Here is a 19,362-nt window from a genome sequence, read left to right on the forward strand (position 1 = left end):
GACAGCTAATGAAAACCCCAAAATCAGTATCACAGAAAATTAGAATCTTGTGAACAAGTTCAATATTGTAGACTCACAGCGTCACACTCTAATCAGCTAATGAACTCAAACCACCTGCGAAGGTTTCCTGAGCCTTTAAATGGTCTCTCAATCTGGTTCAGTGGGCTTCACAATCATGGACAAGACTGCTGACTTGTTACATTTTTCATTAGTTTTACGAAAATAACTTGATTTAATTGTATTTAAAATAAGATTTCCAAATAAATAAATCCTTCGAATCTGCCTGTTCAGTTTCTGTTGGAATGTGAAGGGTTAAATGCCGTCTCTGCGAGTTACTGTGAAGACGGGAGAGCTTGTTGGTCCCTCTCTACATTCACAGAGGGCCCGCTATCGTAACTGAACGAGAGAGTAATGTCAAATGACAGTACAATTGACCAATCATATCTTCCCTCTAAATGGGCTAATGGTTTACGATGTTTGTCAATCTTAAAAAATTATTTCCATGTCAAAAAAGTCACAGTTTGTCGTAAAACTGTTGAAATATAAGACGATGAAAAATACGCAACTAGAAAGACTACAAATCCCAGAGTCGCGTAAGTGAAGTCACAATTGTTTTCCTCCACTAAGAGATAGCTAAGATCAGCACCATATATATAGAATCTATCTATATGGCGCTGGCTAAGATAAGATAACTTTAACAAGATGCCTGTGTGCTTAGTACCAGGTTGCTATCATACTAGCAATGGGTCTTGCTCGTTCTTTCGCTTCCCGTCTGATGAAAGGACCAGGAGTGGCTGGATCAAGTTAGCTACCTAGCTAGTAGCTAGCACGTTAGTTAGCATTACAGCCTTGTCATTTTTATTAGCCTTAATATGAAGTAACATTAAGTAACCCAAAATGTTAAACAGTAAGAGTAGTAGTCATATTTCATGAACCCTTTGAAGAGTACTGTCACCGTTCTATAATACACAATTTAACCCCGGGGGAGAAATGCTAACGCGAGCATCGGCGATCGCCGATCTTTTCTACTTCATGCTATCTGCACAAATGGTTGACATTAAACATTAAAAATACCAGGCAGTTCAGAGAGAATCAAAGGCAGGCAGGCAGGCAGCTTTGCATGACATTCTTCTGGACGTGTTTCATGGTGATAGTGAGGGTAGTCAATCGTTTTGTTGACAAGACAGTAGTGACGGCCATCTTGGTGACGTGTGTTGTTGTGCGAGACCAGAGATGTAGTTCATTGAGCGTTTCACACAAACAAATGTGTTAATTCACAGTTTTACGACGCATTATTTTTTTTTTCACTTGCAAAATTATCTTTTAAATTGACAAACATCATATGTGTAATTTGTGGCACAATTCAAACGGGATCGAAAGATAATCTTTCTCTCTCCATTGACTTCAATACATACTTTTTTCTAAATAAGGTCCCATGGAGGTCCACCGGAAGGGGAGGGACTTCGCCACTCAGTGGGATTTCTCCATAGGATTTTGGAAAATAGCTTGAAATAAGGTCTGTGGAAAACGAACCTGTTAGATAAATGCACGTTGTGTTCAGCCGGATAACATCCACATGTCTACCCTACTTTTATTATTTTCGAATCATAAATCTAATCGATATATTTATGATCGATAGATTTTTAATTAGCATTAGTTCGTTCATGATGGCTCACTTCAGTGATTGTGATGACATTGTTTGCAAAAATATTAACCGAGTCATTTTCAAGATTGAGTTACAATGATAAACTGGAGTGGCAAAGGATCAGCTGAATGACCCGCAAGTGCTTCATCCAGAAGGACCGGAGGATGGACTTTGTGTTTCAGTGATTTATCATCAAAGGTAGGCCTAAGTCATTTTCAATGTGGGCCGCCGTGCCGACTTCATTCATTTGTAATTGTTACTTGGCTGTGGGTGCCCTGTCATGAGAGGTGTTTATATACATGGTGTTGTTCTGTGTGGTAGTCATTGATGCGTTTTGCACCCCGGGCCGCTGTTTTGATATTCCGCTGAAGTATACAGTGTGACGTAATAACTCTTCTTTTTTTCGAGGGAAGGGGGGTCAGAGGGCCTAGGTATAAAAGTCACGGCTCGCCACTGATCAAAACACACTAAAGCTTTAGAGCTTAATACGTTTGTGAGGCGTTTTGCTGAGCAAGATGGTAATCGCCGCATTCAGCTGTTATAGGCATGCCAACTTGATGCTCTGCTCACGGATGACTCAATGAGCATACAAAACTGTTAAGATGATGACCGTACGTGTACATCTTTTTGTTTTCTTCGTGGGGTCTGCCCCCAAAAAAGAGTTTTAAGTCCTGAGAAAATCAAATAAGACGGTGTGTAAAACTACACTGCCCAGCCAAAGAAAAGTAACCACTTTGATTTAACTAGGCCAGTAGGTAAGGTTATTCCACTGGATAATAATACCCCTGCATTATAGCAGCAACAACAACAACAATAATAATAATTGGGAGGGGGGGGCGCGGCTGTTCTTATGTTCTCTGAGGGGAGTCTCACCTTCCCACACTTTGAAAACCCCTGGTCTATATGATAGAGAATTGTAGCGGATACGACCCGTTTCGTCTACATGTGGCTGCAGCCTTAGTCAAAACACTGAATGTTCATACAACACTCATCCTTGCCCTGCTTTAAAGACACACACATGTGAGAAAACAACAGGGGAGTAGGAGCCTGACGCCATAGGTCAAAATGGGTTTATTATAACTAACAGGTGTTGGCTAACTTGAATGCATATTCCATATCCTTGTTGCTAATTGGATTGGGCTGCTAGACTAATAGTAGCTAAGTAGTTCATCTTAGTTTTTGCCATTCATCTAGGTCAGTGGTTCCCAAACGGTGTGCCGCGGCACACTGGTGTGCCGTGAGGCAAGTCCAGGTGTGCCGTGGGATTTTGTGACAACCATATGTTATTATTGCAATATACACTACACAAAAATAATAATTTTTTTATTTACTATATCAGTACTTTGTATGCACTAATTTCATAATACAGAGGCAAACTCTATGCCTAAAAATAATTCTTTAAAAAAAAATCCTCACAGAACCCCATATTTCGCTGTTAACGCAGTTGCACATGTGGGAATTATAAGACCGTGACACATCAACGGCTGAAGGACAACATTAAAACAGAGAAACACGCAAGAGGGAAAATGGAGCGCTTTCTTGTGCTGAGAAAACCACCAACCACCAGTGCAGAGACTGCCGACAAACCCACCACCAGTGATACCTTAACACGTTCAATGAACGATCGTTCATGAACGCGTTCATATTTTGGGCGAACGTGAACTGAACATACTGTATTTCCGCTAGATGAACGTAATTGAGAACGCGTTCATTCTCAGCGCTGTATAACGGCGTTCAAAAGTGCGTTCATTCTCAGCACTGTATTATAACGGCGTTCAAAGGTGTGCCAGATTTCATATGCCTTTCAGCCGAAAACCCAGTTAAAACACACCGTAAACAGGCTTCAAAATAATGCGGAAAACCACCCAATCTGGCAACAGCAAGCTGCCTGTGACGCGTACGCGCCTGTCACCCCTGGCTGTCGCACTAAAATATAAATATACTAAATATATCAGACTCCTCACAACAAACAATGTGGAACCGCGGAACCGGCGAGCATTGAATGGATGAATGAATTAGTATGGACGAAGCCGAGAGCAGCTGCAGCAGCACTCGCTCAGAGTGAGACTCTACGGCAGGGTTGGGGAACCTCCGGCCCCCGGGCCGTATACGGCCCGCGAGACAATTTGGTACGGCCCTCGAGGTAATTTATAAACACACGCAAAAAATAAAAAAATGAAAGAAATCTAGACCGCAACAAAATTAAACAAGCGAGTGCCTGTTTTTCCTGGCCAAGGTTAGGGTCCTTGAACACAACACAAGCCTAACGTGTCATCACGTGGTATATGTCTCGACTGACAGGGGGGTGCAGTTCTGACGGAGAGCACCAGAACGCCACTCCAGCACTTCAGAAATTGCAGTACCGATAAGTCCATACACATGCCGCAGTTTCTGCGTGTCTGTGTCTTTAGTTGAAAGCCCAGTGGCGATCTGTTCATCAGTCAATAACTGTGTTGTTATTAGCATCTGGTTAGCTAGCTATGCTAACGAATATAAGAAGCTTTGTCTACAACCAGTGAGGTAAAGGCACATCTTTATATGATCATTATAGTTATCAAAAAATAAGAGAATAAAGTAAACGGGTATAAAATACTATATGACAGTTATTAATAAAGAAGAATACAGTTTGAAAGGGGATGATTTGTCAAATATCCATAAATTAAAAGAAAATCTGTTTACAGTTGTGTTTGGGTGTTGAGAGATGTGTCCATAGATCTTCTAATGTTGCTCTCAAAGTGCACCAGATTGATCCTTTTAACTTCAACATTTAAAAAAAATCTTCCCAGGGGAGCATGCCCCCCGGACCCCCCTAGGGGAGGTTAGGTCCCCCCCCCACTTAAATCATGTTCACATGGATAGGAAACTAAATACATTTGCACACATCTTGTGTCCATATCTTTCTGTGTTGGTGGTCACGCCACACCCTGCACGTGCATGCATACGCGAGTCATGGTGAGATATCTGGATGAAGAGGTTGCTTTTTCTTTGCACAGCATGAAATGAATGGGCTGTGATTTTAGTTTTTTTAAGCAGAGGTCAATAACTTGTACGGCCCTCTGAGGATATTGTAAACATTGAAATGGCCCATTAACATCGTACAGGAGACAAATAATAGCTCGCAGCAACGTATTGAAAAAATAACTATGAACTATAAATTAGTTCATTTTTGAAACCATGAACTTTAGTTCAACATTTTGAATTATGAACTATGAACTGAACTAGTTCATTTTAAAATGTGTGAACTGTGAACTGAACTAGTTCATGTAGAAAGTGAACTTTCCCAACACTGCCCACCACCGAAAGAAAAGAGGAAAAAAACTGTCAGCAGACAGTATCATGAAAGTTACCTGTCTTATGGCTTCAGTTGGACCGGGGATGTCAAAAATCCTCAGCCCGAGTGCGTCGTCTGTCGGCAGAAGTTAGCTAATGCGAACATGGTTCCAAGCAAGCTGAAGAGGCACTTGGAAACCAAACATCCCTTCCATGTTCAGAGAAACTTGGCCTACTTCAAAAGAGCGCGGGATCTGAACCAGAGGCAGCAAGACCGTTTGTTGGATTGTGTGAAAGTGTCTGAAAAGGCAATGGAGGCTAGTTACATGCTAGCGGAGCTCATTGCAAAGCAGAAAAAACCTCACACAATAGCGGAGACACTCATCCTCCCAGCTTGCAAAAAAATTGTAGGTATCATGCTGGGTCCAGATGCCGCAAATGAGCTATCCAAGGTGCCGTCGTCTGATAATACAATTAAAAGAAGAATCGACGACATGTCAGAAGACATTGAGCAACATTTGACAGAGAAACTGCAGGCGAGCGGCAGATTTTCCCTACAAATAGAGGAATCTACTGACATAAGTGGGGCTGCCCAACTTCTGGCAAATGTCAGATATGTTGATGCTGACTCTATCAAAGAGACGTTTTTCTTCTGCAAATAAATGGAAAGCCATACTACGGGAGAAGCAATATTCAGGGAAACTAATAACTATTTAAAAGAGAACAGTCTGACCTGGAATATGTGCGTCGGTCTTTGCACAGATGGTGCGGCAAGCATGACGGGGAGAGTGAAAGGATGTATTGCTAAGGTGAGAGCACAAAACCCACATATCGTGACAAACCACTGCATTTTGCATCGAGAGGCATTAGTTGCCAAAACCATGCCCCCGGAGTTGACTGAGGTGCTGAATCAGGCTGTGCAGATGGTGAATTACATCAAATCAAGGCCCCTGAAATCTCGCCTCTTCTCCCAGCTGTGCGCCGAGATGGGAGCCGACCACCAAAGCCTGATCCTCCACACAGAGGTACGTTGGCTGTCACGGGGGAAAGTTCTATCCCGTCTTTATGAGCTTCGGGAAGAGCTTTTGGAGTTTTCACGTGAACACGCTGTCCCACATAAAGACAAGCTCGCGGATGAGAGGTGGTGGGCCAGGCTGGCTTACCTCTCAGACATATTTGGGCATCTCAATGAGTTAAACGCCAAGCTTCAGGGCAGGAATGAAAACATTTTATCATCCACAGACAAGATTCGGGGGTTTATGGGAAAACTTATCCTGTGGCAAGAGGCCTTGGAACAGGGCTCCATGGACATGTTCCCGCTGGCATCAGCTGCGCCGCAGGCAGCTAGGGAGCGCGCTGTATATGCCGAACACATTCAGACCTTAAAAGAGAGGTTTGAGCGCTATTTTCCACGTGTGGCTGACATCGAGGACTATGACTGGATCCGAGACCCATTCCACCAGGAATCCTCAACAGAAAAGCTCACTATGAAAGAGAGAGAGGAGTGCGCAGAGCTCCGTGAGGACCGCACACTGAAACTCAAATGTAGTGAGCTCCCACTGGATCAGTTTTGGTTGGCTTCTGCATCGGAGTACCCAAGCATCTCCCACCACGCGATTGAGCAACTTCTTCTTTTTCCCACTACCTGCCTGTGTGAGTTGGCGTTCTCTACTCTGGTTTACATGAAGAACAACAAGAGGTCACGGCTCTCTGTTGAACAGGACTTGCGAGTGGCCCTCTCCTCAGTGCCACCAAGGATTAAAAAGATCTGCGCAACCCGACAGGCACATGTATCTCACTAATTTTTAAGTCGGCAAAATATTTATAATAGCACATTTATTATTTATTTTATTATTATTATTTATTTTCAATGCTGAAATGTTACATTTATCATTTGTAGTTCAGGGCCACGGACAGTGCAGCTTCCTTGCATTGACAGTTCCCTGTGCTGAGTTTCCTTTGCCTCATTTTTTATTTTGTGACCCGTCTGGTTTAAATGAGTGTGTTGCTGCTTTGATGAAGCCTATTTTGATGAAAGTTTCAAATATTTCTGAAATATTTCGTTATTAAATATTTCACGAGTAATATAGTTGTCTTTGTCACATTTTATTTGGCATTAGTAACAAATTATGCACATTTACAGATATTTTACATTATATGAGTGATAACACGTGTTATAAGGGCTATTTTGCACAATAGGTGTGCCTTGAGATTTGTACTTGTCCTTTGGTGCCTTGGGCACAAAAAGTTTGGGAACCACTGATCTAGGTAACATGATGTGGAAAGCATAGTGGAGGACAATGATGAAGTGGAGTGAGAGGGGCCATATGGTGAGAATGCCAGACTACAGAGTCACTTTAAACAGCTGCTTGGAAATCATTACGAAAGCATTACATAAGAGAGAACATTGCAGATGAGCTACAGGATTACTCCCAGACACATTCCCACATGTAAACCCACTGCAGTGGGTAGCATGTAATAAGGGAATATATAATACCTGTCTAGCCAGGTTTTACAAAAGCTACCAGCATTTGTCGTCCAAAAACAAAAGAGTTGTTATAGCTCAAATGACGAAAAGGACAAGGACATCTCTCTGTTGGAGGGGCAAAGTAGCCTGGTGGGAGTATTGAAGATTGATCCCCCGACATCGGCCTCTTTTCAGCTTTTCATATCTTGGACCCACTGTGCCTGCCAGAGGACAACACAGAACGTGCACGATATGGACGCGATGAACTGTGGTCAAATGAAGAGCCGTTTGGGAGCAGAACGAGGTGGCTCTTCTTAGTGAGCCGAGCAAAATGATCCGGCTCACTAAAAAGAGCCGGAATTCCCATCACTAACGTAAAGAGATAGTATCTATAAGGGACGGCTCAATTCAAGTAACGTGACACGACGTGACGTCACGGACTCACCACACTAACACCATCACCAAAAGAGCTCGACAGCAGCTCTTCTTCCTCCGCCGGCTGAGTAGGTTCAACATGGACTCCAGGATACTCTGCACCTTCTACAGGTGCTCCATAGAGACGATCCTGACCTTCAGGTGCTCCATAGAGAGGACCCTGACCTTCTACAGGTGCTCCATAGAGAGGATCCTGACCTTCTACAGGTGCTCCATAGAGAGTATCCTGACCTTCTACAGGTGCTCCATAGAGAGGATCCTGACCTTCTACAGGTGCTCCATAGAGAGGGTCCTGACCTACAGGTGCACCATAGAGAGGATTCTGACCTTCTACAGGTGCTCCATAGAGAGGATCCTGACCTTCTACAGGTGCTCCATAGAGAGGGTCCTGACCTACAGGTGCACCATAGAGAGGATCCTGACCTTCTACAGGTGCTCCATAGAGAGGGTCCTGACCTACAGGTGCTCCATAGAGAGTATCCTGACCTTCTACAGGAGCTCCATAGAGAGGATCCTGACCTTCTACAGGTGCTCCATAGAGAGGATCCTGACCTTCTACAGGTGCTCCATAGAGAGCATCCTGACCTTCTACAGGTGCTCCATAGAGAGCATCCTGACCTTCTACAGGTGCTCCATAGAGAGGATCCTGACCTTCTACAGGTGCTCCATAGAGAGCATCCTGACCTTCTACAGGTGCTCCATAGAGAGCATCCTGACCTTCTACAGGTGCTCCATAGAGAGGATCCTGACCTTCTACAGGTGCTCCATAGAGAGGATCCTGACCTTCTACAGGTGCTCCATAGAGAGCATCCTGACCTTCTACAGGTGCTCCATAGAGAGGATCCTGACCTTCTACAGGTGCTCCATAGAGAGGGTCCTGACCTTCTACAGGTGCTCCATAGAGAGGATCCTGACCTTCTACAGGTGCTCCATAGAGAGGGTCCTGACCTTCTACAGGTGCTCCATAGAGAGGGTCCTGACCTTCTACAGGTGCTCCATAGAGAGGATCCTGACCTTCTACAGGTGCTCCATAGAGAGGGTCCTGACCTTCTACAGGTGCACCATAGAGAGCATCCTGACCTTCTACAGGTGCTCCATAGAGAGCATCCTGACCTTCTACAGGTGCTCCATAGAGAGCATCCTGACCTTCTACAGGTGCACCAGAGAGGATCCTGACCTTCTACAGGTGCACCATAGAGAGGATCCTGACCTTCTACAGGTGCTCAATAGAGAGCATCCTGACCTTCTACAGGTGCTCCATAGAGAGGATCCTGACCTTCTACAGGTGCTCCATAGAGAGGATCCTGACCTTCTACAGGTGCTCCATAGAGAGCATCCTGACCTTCTACAGGTGCTCCATAGAGAGGATCCTGACCTTCTACAGGTGCTCCATAGAGAGCATCCTGACCTTCTACAGGTGCTCCATAGAGAGGATCCTGACCTTCTACAGGTGCTCCATAGAGAGCATCCTGACCTTCTACAGGTGCACCATAGAGAGGATCCTGACCTTCTACAGGTGCTCCATAGAGAGGATCCTGACCTTCTACAGGTGCTCCATAGAGAGGATCCTGACCTTCTACAGGTGCTCCATAGAGAGCATCCTGACCTTCTACAGGTGCACCATAGAGAGCATCCTGACCTTCTACAGGTGCTCCATAGAGAGCATCCTGACCTTCTACAGGTGCACCATAGAGAGCATCCTGACCTTCTACAGGTGCTCCATAGAGAGGATCCTGACCTTCTACAGGTGCTCCATAGAGAGGATCCTGACCTTCTACAGGTGCTCCATAGAGAGGATCCTGACTGGCTGCATCACGGCCTGGTACGGCAGCACCACCACCCTCAACCGTAAGGCTTTACAGAGGGTGGTGAAAACTGCACAGAACATCATCAGGACGGAGCTGCCATCCATGGAGGACCTCTACTCCCAGCGGCTCAGGAAGAAAGCCCTCAGGATTATCAAAGACCCCCATCCCCCCAGCCACAAACTGTTCTGTCTGCAGCCGTCTGGCAGGCGCTACCGCAGCATCCTGACTAACACCACCAGACTGAGGGACAGTTTCATCTCACAGGCCATAAGACTATTAAACACCTGAACTTTGAAACAACATCCATAACATTAAACTGGCTGCTACTTAGAAATTATTTATCTAACATATCATATTCCAATAACTTGTATACACTCTTATTGCACTATTGCACTATTTTTCTTTTTGTATTGACTATTTACTTGCACTATTTGTTCTGTTTTATTGTGTTGCACTGTTGGAGCAGCCTGGGACCTAAGATTTGCATTGTCATAACTAGGGATGCACGATAATTATCGGTCCGATATTAGAAATTATGACGTCATCCCGATAAACCCGATACCAGTATTAATAGCCCCGATAATATACAATATATTTTTTGGGTTTAAAAAAAAAGAAAAAAATACTGCGGTGTGGGTGGATTGGGATGAGGGGCGCTTGTTTTTCACTCGGCTCCTCCCGTTTTGCCAGTACTGTGGTATTAGTGGTTTAGGAAGAGAGGAGTTCTTCACAAATCCAGCGCTCCCTAATACTTCGAACCTGATCAGTCACCTGAAACATCGCCATCGCTACGATGGTGTGTTAAAAGCGTACGAAGACAATAATACAATACAAAGTGTGTGTGTGTGTGTGTGTGTGTGTGTGTGTGCGCGTGCGTGCGTGCGCGCGTTGGAGCTATGTGCAACTCAAGGCATATGCTCGAACCGGAGCTGCAATCATGTTGCCGAGTGTGCTGACTTCTCCTACAATGTCCCGCTGTCTGGCTTCCTGCATAAAGTCAAGTGCTCGGCGCAGTTGTGGCGAAATGTCGCTCCTCTGTTTTCATTGAAACAGCTCCTTATATCCGTTAGCGCAGCTAGCTAGCACCAGATGCTAACAACAACAATGCACGTAAGGTCTCTCTCTCTCGCTCGCTCGGGCCACACATACACACACCCTCCCGGTCCTCCAGATGGCCAGTCGGTGCCTGCCGGTGAGCGTGGAAGTGTGGTCTGCCACAAGCGGGCGGCAGGAGCGGGCTGTCAGCATCATCTTGTAGAATGTATTTTAAACTCGATGCGCTCTGAAACTACGGGGCGGCCAAGGAAAAAAAATACACATGCGTTAAAATAATTAGTGGCGTAACATTTTTTTTATTATCGGGTATCGGTATCGGTCTTGAGAAGCAGGAAGTTATCGGTATCGGTAACGGTATCGGTTTCAAAAAACCAATATCGTGCATCCCTAGTCATAACTACACTCTAGCTATGTACGTATGACCAATAAAAGCCTTGAACCTTGAATACATTGAATACATGTGCAGAAACTGTGTTACACAGCTGAAAAGCGAGAGTAACACTAGCTTTACTATCCTCTTTCCAATTATAACTAGTATTAAACATGGTACAGGTCCAAATTGCACCTTTTGGGGTTACCAAAAACAGCCCTTGAGATTGTAAATGTTCTCTTTTGCAAATAAAAGTGTACAATTATTTGTGCGTCCCCAGTTTAAATGACGCCTATGGCTACCAGTACCGACAAGTTTCAACGCTGGCCAAGAAGAAGACAGGGTGGACATTATGAGGGAGCAGGATGACAGCCAGTAATGTGTTATTGATCAACACAGCAAACGTATTGATGTTGTAAGCTCCCACCACAGTGTGTGTGTGTGTGTGTGTGTGTGTGTGTGTGTGTGTGTGTGTGTGTGTGTGTGTGTGTGTGTGTGTGTGTGTGTGTGTGTGTGTGTGTGTGTGTGTGTGTGTGTGTGTGTGTGTGTGTGTGTGTGTGTGTGTGTGTGTGTGTGTGTGTGTGTGTGTGTGTGTGTGTGTGTGTGTGTGTGTGTGTGTGTGTGTGTGTGTGTGTGTGTGTGTGTGTGTGTGTGTGTGTGTGTCATATTAGAGTATACTTTCTGCTTCATCATTAGAATATTTACTAGGGGTGTAACTAGGGCTGAACGATTAATCGATTTTAAATTGAAATCGCGATTTGAAATGATGCGATTATCAAATCGCAAAGCCTAGAATATTTTTTTTCTTCTTGTGTGTCAGTCATCCACACCAATCAGAAGTACTGTGCTCAACATGTACCAACCATTGTTAACCAATCAGAAGTGGCCCATGATAGAAGGTGATAGACGGATTGATCCAATCACCTGCCAAGTATTTTTGAAAGTGCCTGCCCTTTCCAAATGGCTTCCAATGGAGCTTTAGATGGTTTGGTGAAACAAAGCATCTGAGTCAGGTTAGTAATGCTCCATCACATGTTTTACATATATTACAGGGTGAATCTTAAACTGAAGCTTGACTTTAAAGCAACCCAACGGAAGTTTCATGTAACTTTAGTTCTTTCACTCGTAGCCCGGGCTGCGGGGGTGCTAGAGAGTACGTTGATACGACCTTCATAGCCGGAGTTATGGCCGCATTTTACAATAAACTTCCGTTGGGTCGCTAAAAAATAAATAATAAATATCGCAATTCTAAATCTTTGTCAGAAAAATCGCAATTAGATGTTTTCCCAAAATCGTGCAGCCCTAGGTGTAACATTTCGGTTTGGTACGTACCTCGGTTTTTAGGTCACGGTTCGGTACGTTTTCGGTACAGCAGAAAAAATGATCACAAAACATAAAATAATTTTTGGGGGTTTTAATTATTATTAAACTGTGAATAATGTATTCACTAGAATACATACAAAATATAATAAAATAAACATTAAGGTGCAGCATTTCGATGAACTGAAATAATCTGTATTTGAACTTTACTGTACTAGTACTCACAAAACAAACTATTAGTTTTGGGGTTTTAATTATTATTAAACTGTGAATATTCACTCGAATAAATACAAAATATAATAAAATAAACATTAAGGCGCAGCATTTCGATGAACTGAAATAATCTGTATTTGAACTGTACTGTACTAGTACCTAAGCAACCAATTTGACATTAGGACTTGCTTGTCATTGTATTGTCATGTTTTTTTAAAGAAAGATGAACTTGTCCACATTGCTTGCCGAAAGGGCAGATCTGCTGGCACTAGCAATGTCTCCTGCTGTGGAGAACAGCCTCTCCGGTATTAGAGATGTCCCGATCCGATCATGTGATCGAGGATCGGAGCCGATCACGTGATTTTTAAAAGATCGGAATCGGGAGAAAAAGATCGGGGATCGGGAATCCTTAAAAAAAGTGTTTTATTTAATGTTACAAAACAAAAATGACCATGTTCACGTCTTAAAGTCATCCTGAGGCCTTAGTTTTGGTTTAAAATTAAACAACATCATGTATGTGTTGCTTTCTTTGGGCTTGTTTTCAGACCTGGTTGCATATTTCTCTGAAATCTGACAACAGAGTGGGCGCAGTGTCTAATAGTAGCAGTAAGCTAACGAGAGGCTACGTTCAGCTGGTGACTCGGGAGTCGGGACAGAGCAAATGTCAGGAGTTTGGAAGTATTATAAAATTGAAAGCGAAGGCAGTGTAACAGCCAGATGCAATGTTTGCAAGAAGGAGGTTCCGCGTGGTGGAAAGAACAGAGCTACGTTCAACACGACCAATCTTATAGGATTGTTTGTTTTTTCCCCGTTTTTTTTTTTCAAATTGAATTTATTGAAATCTCCAATATCAACGTAAGAGCTTGTGCCTCTTCCGGGGGTGCTAACACTTAACTATAAACATTATCGTTTACTTTCTCCGTCTTTATATGTAGATATTACTTTTCTCCGTTAATCTCCGTCACGTTGTTTCCAAAGCAACAACAACTGCCTGTCAACAGCGCTACCTCTCCTTCAAAATAAAAGCATGTCCATAAATAGGAAGCCAAGCCCAATTACATTTAAGACATATACAACTGCAACGAAAGTAACAAACACAATGCGATATCCTTTTCAATTTCTAAGAACACAAATTGGGTTACATTAACAAATAACTATAAAACAACAATACTGTAGAATAACAAAAAGAAGTGGTTTGCTGCTGATTACTATTGAATTGTGTTACTCCAGTAAGATGGAAATATAATACTTTGTTTATTCATGTTATGTTAAGCTGCTGTTGTTCATTGCATTATTACTAGACTAGGCTCTTAAGGCTAGAATTCTGCACTAAGCCACATTTTTATTTTATTTTATTATTTGTGACTTAATGTGAACTTGTGAAGCTAGTCAAGCTACCTCTTTCCAGTAGAGTTATTTTTGTTTTGTTCCTGCACTATCTGCACTCAATTTGTTTACATGGTTATTTTGTGGTGGACCACTGATAAGCTTTATTTAGTTTTGATCCAATGCTGCACAACTGAACTGATCCAATGCTGCTGTGAAAAAAAGAAGCTATATCCATGTTGGATAGAATGGATAGTTGGGTACCGACTATTCGAGACAAAAATGTCCACTGCAAAAGACTTTGATAAAAACATTATATTAAAAGGTTTTTTTCACAACTTTTTTGGGTTCAATCTTTAAAGCAACTTCCGCCCTAATAGAAAATACAAAAAATGTAATCATTTTCAGGATTTTAACCCTTTAAATGCCATTTTGAATACATGAAACCGCTGGTTTTTTTCATGATGAAAACAGAGAAAATTAGTTATTTTCCCAAAAATACATATCTGGGGACTGGCTCTTTTTTTTTTATAACAGTCTTGGATATGTCAAAGATTAGCAACAACATATATTTCGTGGATTATTAGTTTTTGCACAGAATCAGATTAAACAAAAAACTCACACATTAGCCACTCGCGGACAAAAATGTCCCATCCGCTCCCATTATAACCACATATTTTGATCTCTGCCATACCGGTATAAAATCATGCATTTTTTAATGTCAGGGTTTTATATTGGAGGAAAATAGTTCAGTGTGTGTGTGTGTGTGTGTGTGTGTGTGTGTGTGTGTGTGTGTGTGTGTGTGTGTGTGTGTGTGTGTGTGTGTGTGTGTGTGTGTGTGTGTGTGTGTGTGTGTGTGTGTGTGTGTGTGTGTGTGTGTGTGTGTGTGTGTGTGTGTGTGTGTGTGTGTGTGTGTGTGTGTGTGTGTGTGTGTGTGTGTGTGTGTGTGTGTGTGTGTGTGTGTGCACAGAGACAACAATATACAGTAGATTTGGTTTGCAGCAAGTCGCAATTTTCGCCTCATATCTTTCTTTCTCTCTGTCTCTCACTCCTTGTATGTGTGTGAGTGATTGTGTGAGAGAATGAGACCGGAGTAAATGTGCTCTCATGGCGTTTTGTTTTTCATTTGTGCCGTTTCATGTGTCTTTGAGGTAAACAGATGTATGATCTTGACCCTGCTTGACCTCGATGTTTTGAATTGTTTGGAACTTCGAAGTCCTTTGATAATGTCTCTTTAGCAAACAGACGTACACAGCCATACATACACTCCTTGAAGTAAATAAAAACACCTCGCTGCAAAGCCAAAGCTTCAAATATGTGTAGTTTGGCTGGATGGTCCTTTCATTCCTGTGATACGCAACGACCAGTAAGATGAAGAGGAGCTTCTCTGTGGGACAAGAGGTCTCATGCAGCCCGTAACTTCAGCTGCAGGACTCATCCTCTGAAGCAGAAGCACCCTGAGAAGGAGAATCTGGTGTGGATCTGCCTGAACTGTGCTTGAAAGGAGTCAGCACAAAGATAAAACGCTTTTTTGCATAACAGTTCTTTTATCGGATGGTGGCAGAGAAGAAGGAACAATTCTGCCCCGAATCCCACGTTGATACAGAGGAATCAATGAGGTCCTTTGCTGAGGAGGTTGAGGAGCTGCAGATGAGCTGCTGAGGAACAACAAGATGGTGATGAGGTTCACACACACACACACACACACACACACACACACACACACACACACACACACACACACACACACACACACACACACACACACACACACACACACACACACACACACACACACACACACACACACACACACACACACACACACACACACACACACACACACACACACACACACACACACACACACACTGTGGCGCCACGTGAAGCCATGCTTAGAGAAATGATCAGATGCTTGTGGTGGAGTCTGATCGTTCTTCGTCTGACCCTTCCCCTGAAAGTGGAGAGGACACAGAGGATCCCATCCCGTAGCTGCGCTACATTCCTCTGCACTATCCTATCCAATGTTTGCTCAAACATCTGTGGCATCAACATCCCTCCAGTTTGCCACCGTGGGCCCTGAAACCAAACCTCTGGCAGCAGGAATGTAGCGCGGCGTTTCCTCGTGAGAGGGAAACCAGATTTGAAAATGTTTTGATGTCCACCCACTGCCACGATGGACACGATCCTCCGGATAGGATAGTGCAGAGGAATGTATCGCAGCTACGGGATGGGATCCTCTGTGTCCTCTCCACTTTCAGGGGAAGGGTCGGACGAAGAACGATCAGACTCCACCACAAACTCCACATCGGATTCTCATTCTCATGTTTGGCAAAAAAGCGTTTTATCCTTGTGCTGACTCCTTTCAAGCACATTTCAGATCCACACCAGATTCTCCTCCTCAGGGTGTTTCTGTTTCAGAGGATGAGTCCTGCAGCTGAAGTTACGGGCTGCATGAGACCTCTTGTCCCACAGAGAAGCTCCTCTTCATCTTACTGCTAGTTGCGTATCACAGGAATGAAATGACCAGCCAGCCAAACTACACATATTTGAAGCTTTGGCTTTGCAGCCAGGTGTTTTTATTTACTTCAAGGAGTATATGTATCGCTGTGTATGTCTGTTAGACATTATCAAAGGACTTTGAAGTTCAAACAATTCAAAACATCGAGGTCAAGCTGGGTCAAGATCATACATCAGTTTACCTCAAAGACACATGAAACAGCACAAATGAAAAACAAAACGCCATGAGAGCACACTTACTCCTGTCTCATTCTCACACACAATCAATCACACAAGGTATAAGGAGGTTTAATGTAAGAGTGTGTATGAGTTTGGGAATGAGGGAGTGAGAGAAAGAGAGAAAGAAAGAAAGATATGAGGCGAAAACTGCGACTTGCTGTAAACCAAATCTACTGTATATTGTTGTATCTCTACACGCACACGCGCGCGCACACACACACACACACACACACACTTCTCAGCTGATACCACATACCAACACACCTACATCATATTAGTTGCATACATGTCTTAGAAAGTAAGACATGGCATCTTAGAAAGTAAATCAGCTAAAGTAAAGCCCATCTTAGCCAGTGCGGACCGGCAAAAGGTAGCTCCTCTTAGCCGTCCCCCGGCAACTCCCGAGCAGCAGGGAGACTGGGTGACTGTTCAGAAGGGGCATAACGCGAAACCCGCAGGTCCCCACCAACCCGTTCACGTATCTAACAGATATTCCCCACTCAGCGAGACACCCGCTGAGAAGCCAACTCTGGTTATTGGTAGCTCTATTATGAGACACGTGAATTTAGAGACCGAAGCCTCCACAGTCACATGCATTCCGGGGGCCAGAGCGGGCGACGTTGAGGCGCATCTTAAACTGCTGGCTAAAGATAAACGTAAATACAGTAGGATTGTTATTCACGTCGGTGGTAATGATGTTCGTTTACGCCAATCAGAATGCACCAAACTTAATGTGGAGTCGGTGTGTAGTTATGCTAAAACAATGTCGGACACCGTCATCTTCTCTGGTCCCCTCCCCAATCTGATCAATGATGACATGTATAGCCGCATGTCATCATTTCAGCGCTGGTTGTCTTGGTGGTGCCCAGCAAACAATGTGGGCTTCGTAAATAATTGGACAGCCTTCTGGGGAAAACCTGGTCTGATTAAGAGAGACGGCATTCATCCTACTTTGAAAGGTGCAGATCTCATTTCGGCAAACATTTCAGGGCTTTGTGGACTTAATCCATGACAAACTGGAGTTGAGACCAGGAGGCGGAGTCGCAGTCTTACACGCTTCTCTGCGCTCTCTCCTAGGCTGTCATCCATAGGAATCCCGAACCCAATAAAATACCCAATATTAGCGGTGTGTGTGTCTGCCCAAGGACAATTTAAGGTAAAACCTAATAGAGGTGTCATACATAATAACCTAATAAAAGTAAATGTAACAACTACTACAGTGCAACAAAACAGGAAGATTAAATGTGGTCTCTTAAACATAAGATCTCTACACCACCCCAAATTGATCATGTTGTTGATAGTGCTATAGATGCGCTGCGAATAAAATTAGACTCTGTTGCTCCTTTGAAAAAGAAGAAAATAAAACATAGATTAGCTCCATGGCATAATGCCGAAACCCGCAAAATAAAGCAAAAGTCTAGACAACTTGAAAGGATATGGCGTTCCCCTAAACTTGAAGAATCTCGTTTAATTTGGCATATTACTCTCAATGAATATAAGAAAGCACTGCGTAAAGCGAGAGCAGCCTACTACTCTTCATTAATAGATGAGAATAAGAATAATGCAAGATTTCTTTTCAGCACTGTAGCCAGGCTGACAGAGAGCCACAGCTCGATTGAGCCTTCTATTCCCATAGCACTCAGTAGTAATGATTTTATGTGCTTTTTTAACGATAAAATTGTTACTCTTAGAAACAAAATTAATGACCTCTTGCCTTTGACCAGTATAGTGTTATCAACAGCTCCCGGAAACGTAAGTTCTAATATTACACTAGATAGTAAACTAGAATGCTTTTCAGCCATTAACCTTGAACAATTACATTCAATGATTCTCTCTTCTAAACCATCAACGTGCATGTTAGACCCAATTCCAACTAAGCTGTTGAAGGAAGTTTTTCCATTAATTAGCACTTCTTTATTAAATATTATGAATATGTCTTTATTATCAGGCTATGTTCCACAATCATTCAAAGTAGCAGTGATAAAACCGCTTCTTAAAAAGCACAACCTCGATCCAGAGGTTTTAGCCAACTATAGACCTATTTCTAATCTTCCGTTCCTCTCAAAGATTCTTGAGAAAGCGGTCGCAAAACAGTTGTGTGATTACTTAAAAAACAATGATTTATTTGAAGATTTTCAGTCTGGCTTTAGAACACATCATAGCACAGAGACAGCTCTGGTTAAAGTCACAAATGGCATTCTAATAGCCTCAAACAAGGGACTTGTCTCTATTCTTGTTTTGCTCGATCTCAGTGCTGCATTTGATACTATTGACCATGACATCCTATTGCAAAGACTAGAGCACTTAGTTGGCATACAGGGAACTGCTTTAGGCTGGTGTAGGTCCTATCTATCTGAACACTCTCAGTTTGTACGTGTCAACGATGAATCTTCCACGCAAACCAAAGTTAGCCATGGAGTGCCACAGGGCTCAGTGCTCGGACCTATTTTGTTCACATTATATATGCTTCCGTTAGGCAATATTATAAGGAATCATTCTGTAAACTTTCATTGTTATGCGGATGATACTCAACTATATTTATCAATCAAACCTGATGAAATTAATCATCTAAATAAAATTCAAGACTGCCTTAAGGACGTGGATGACCTTAAACTTTTTGATGTTAAACACGACCAAAACTGTTATTGTACTTGGCCCGAAGAATCTACGAAACAAATTATCTAAAGATATACTAACTATGGATAGCATTAAT

The 19,362-nt window shown here is 43.1% G+C and overlaps 1 protein-coding gene across 1 annotated transcript in view; it reads right to left on the reverse strand.

The window, feature by feature from the left end:
- The window catches only part of LOC117461747 (epidermal retinol dehydrogenase 2-like), an 87,209-nt gene that overhangs the window by 53,810 nt on the left and 14,037 nt on the right, over window positions 1-19,362 (reverse strand). The window lies entirely within an intron of this gene.

Source organism: Pseudochaenichthys georgianus, chromosome 17 (assembly GCF_902827115.2).
Source record: "Pseudochaenichthys georgianus chromosome 17, fPseGeo1.2, whole genome shotgun sequence".
NCBI classification, from domain to species: domain Eukaryota; kingdom Metazoa; phylum Chordata; class Actinopteri; order Perciformes; family Channichthyidae; genus Pseudochaenichthys; species Pseudochaenichthys georgianus.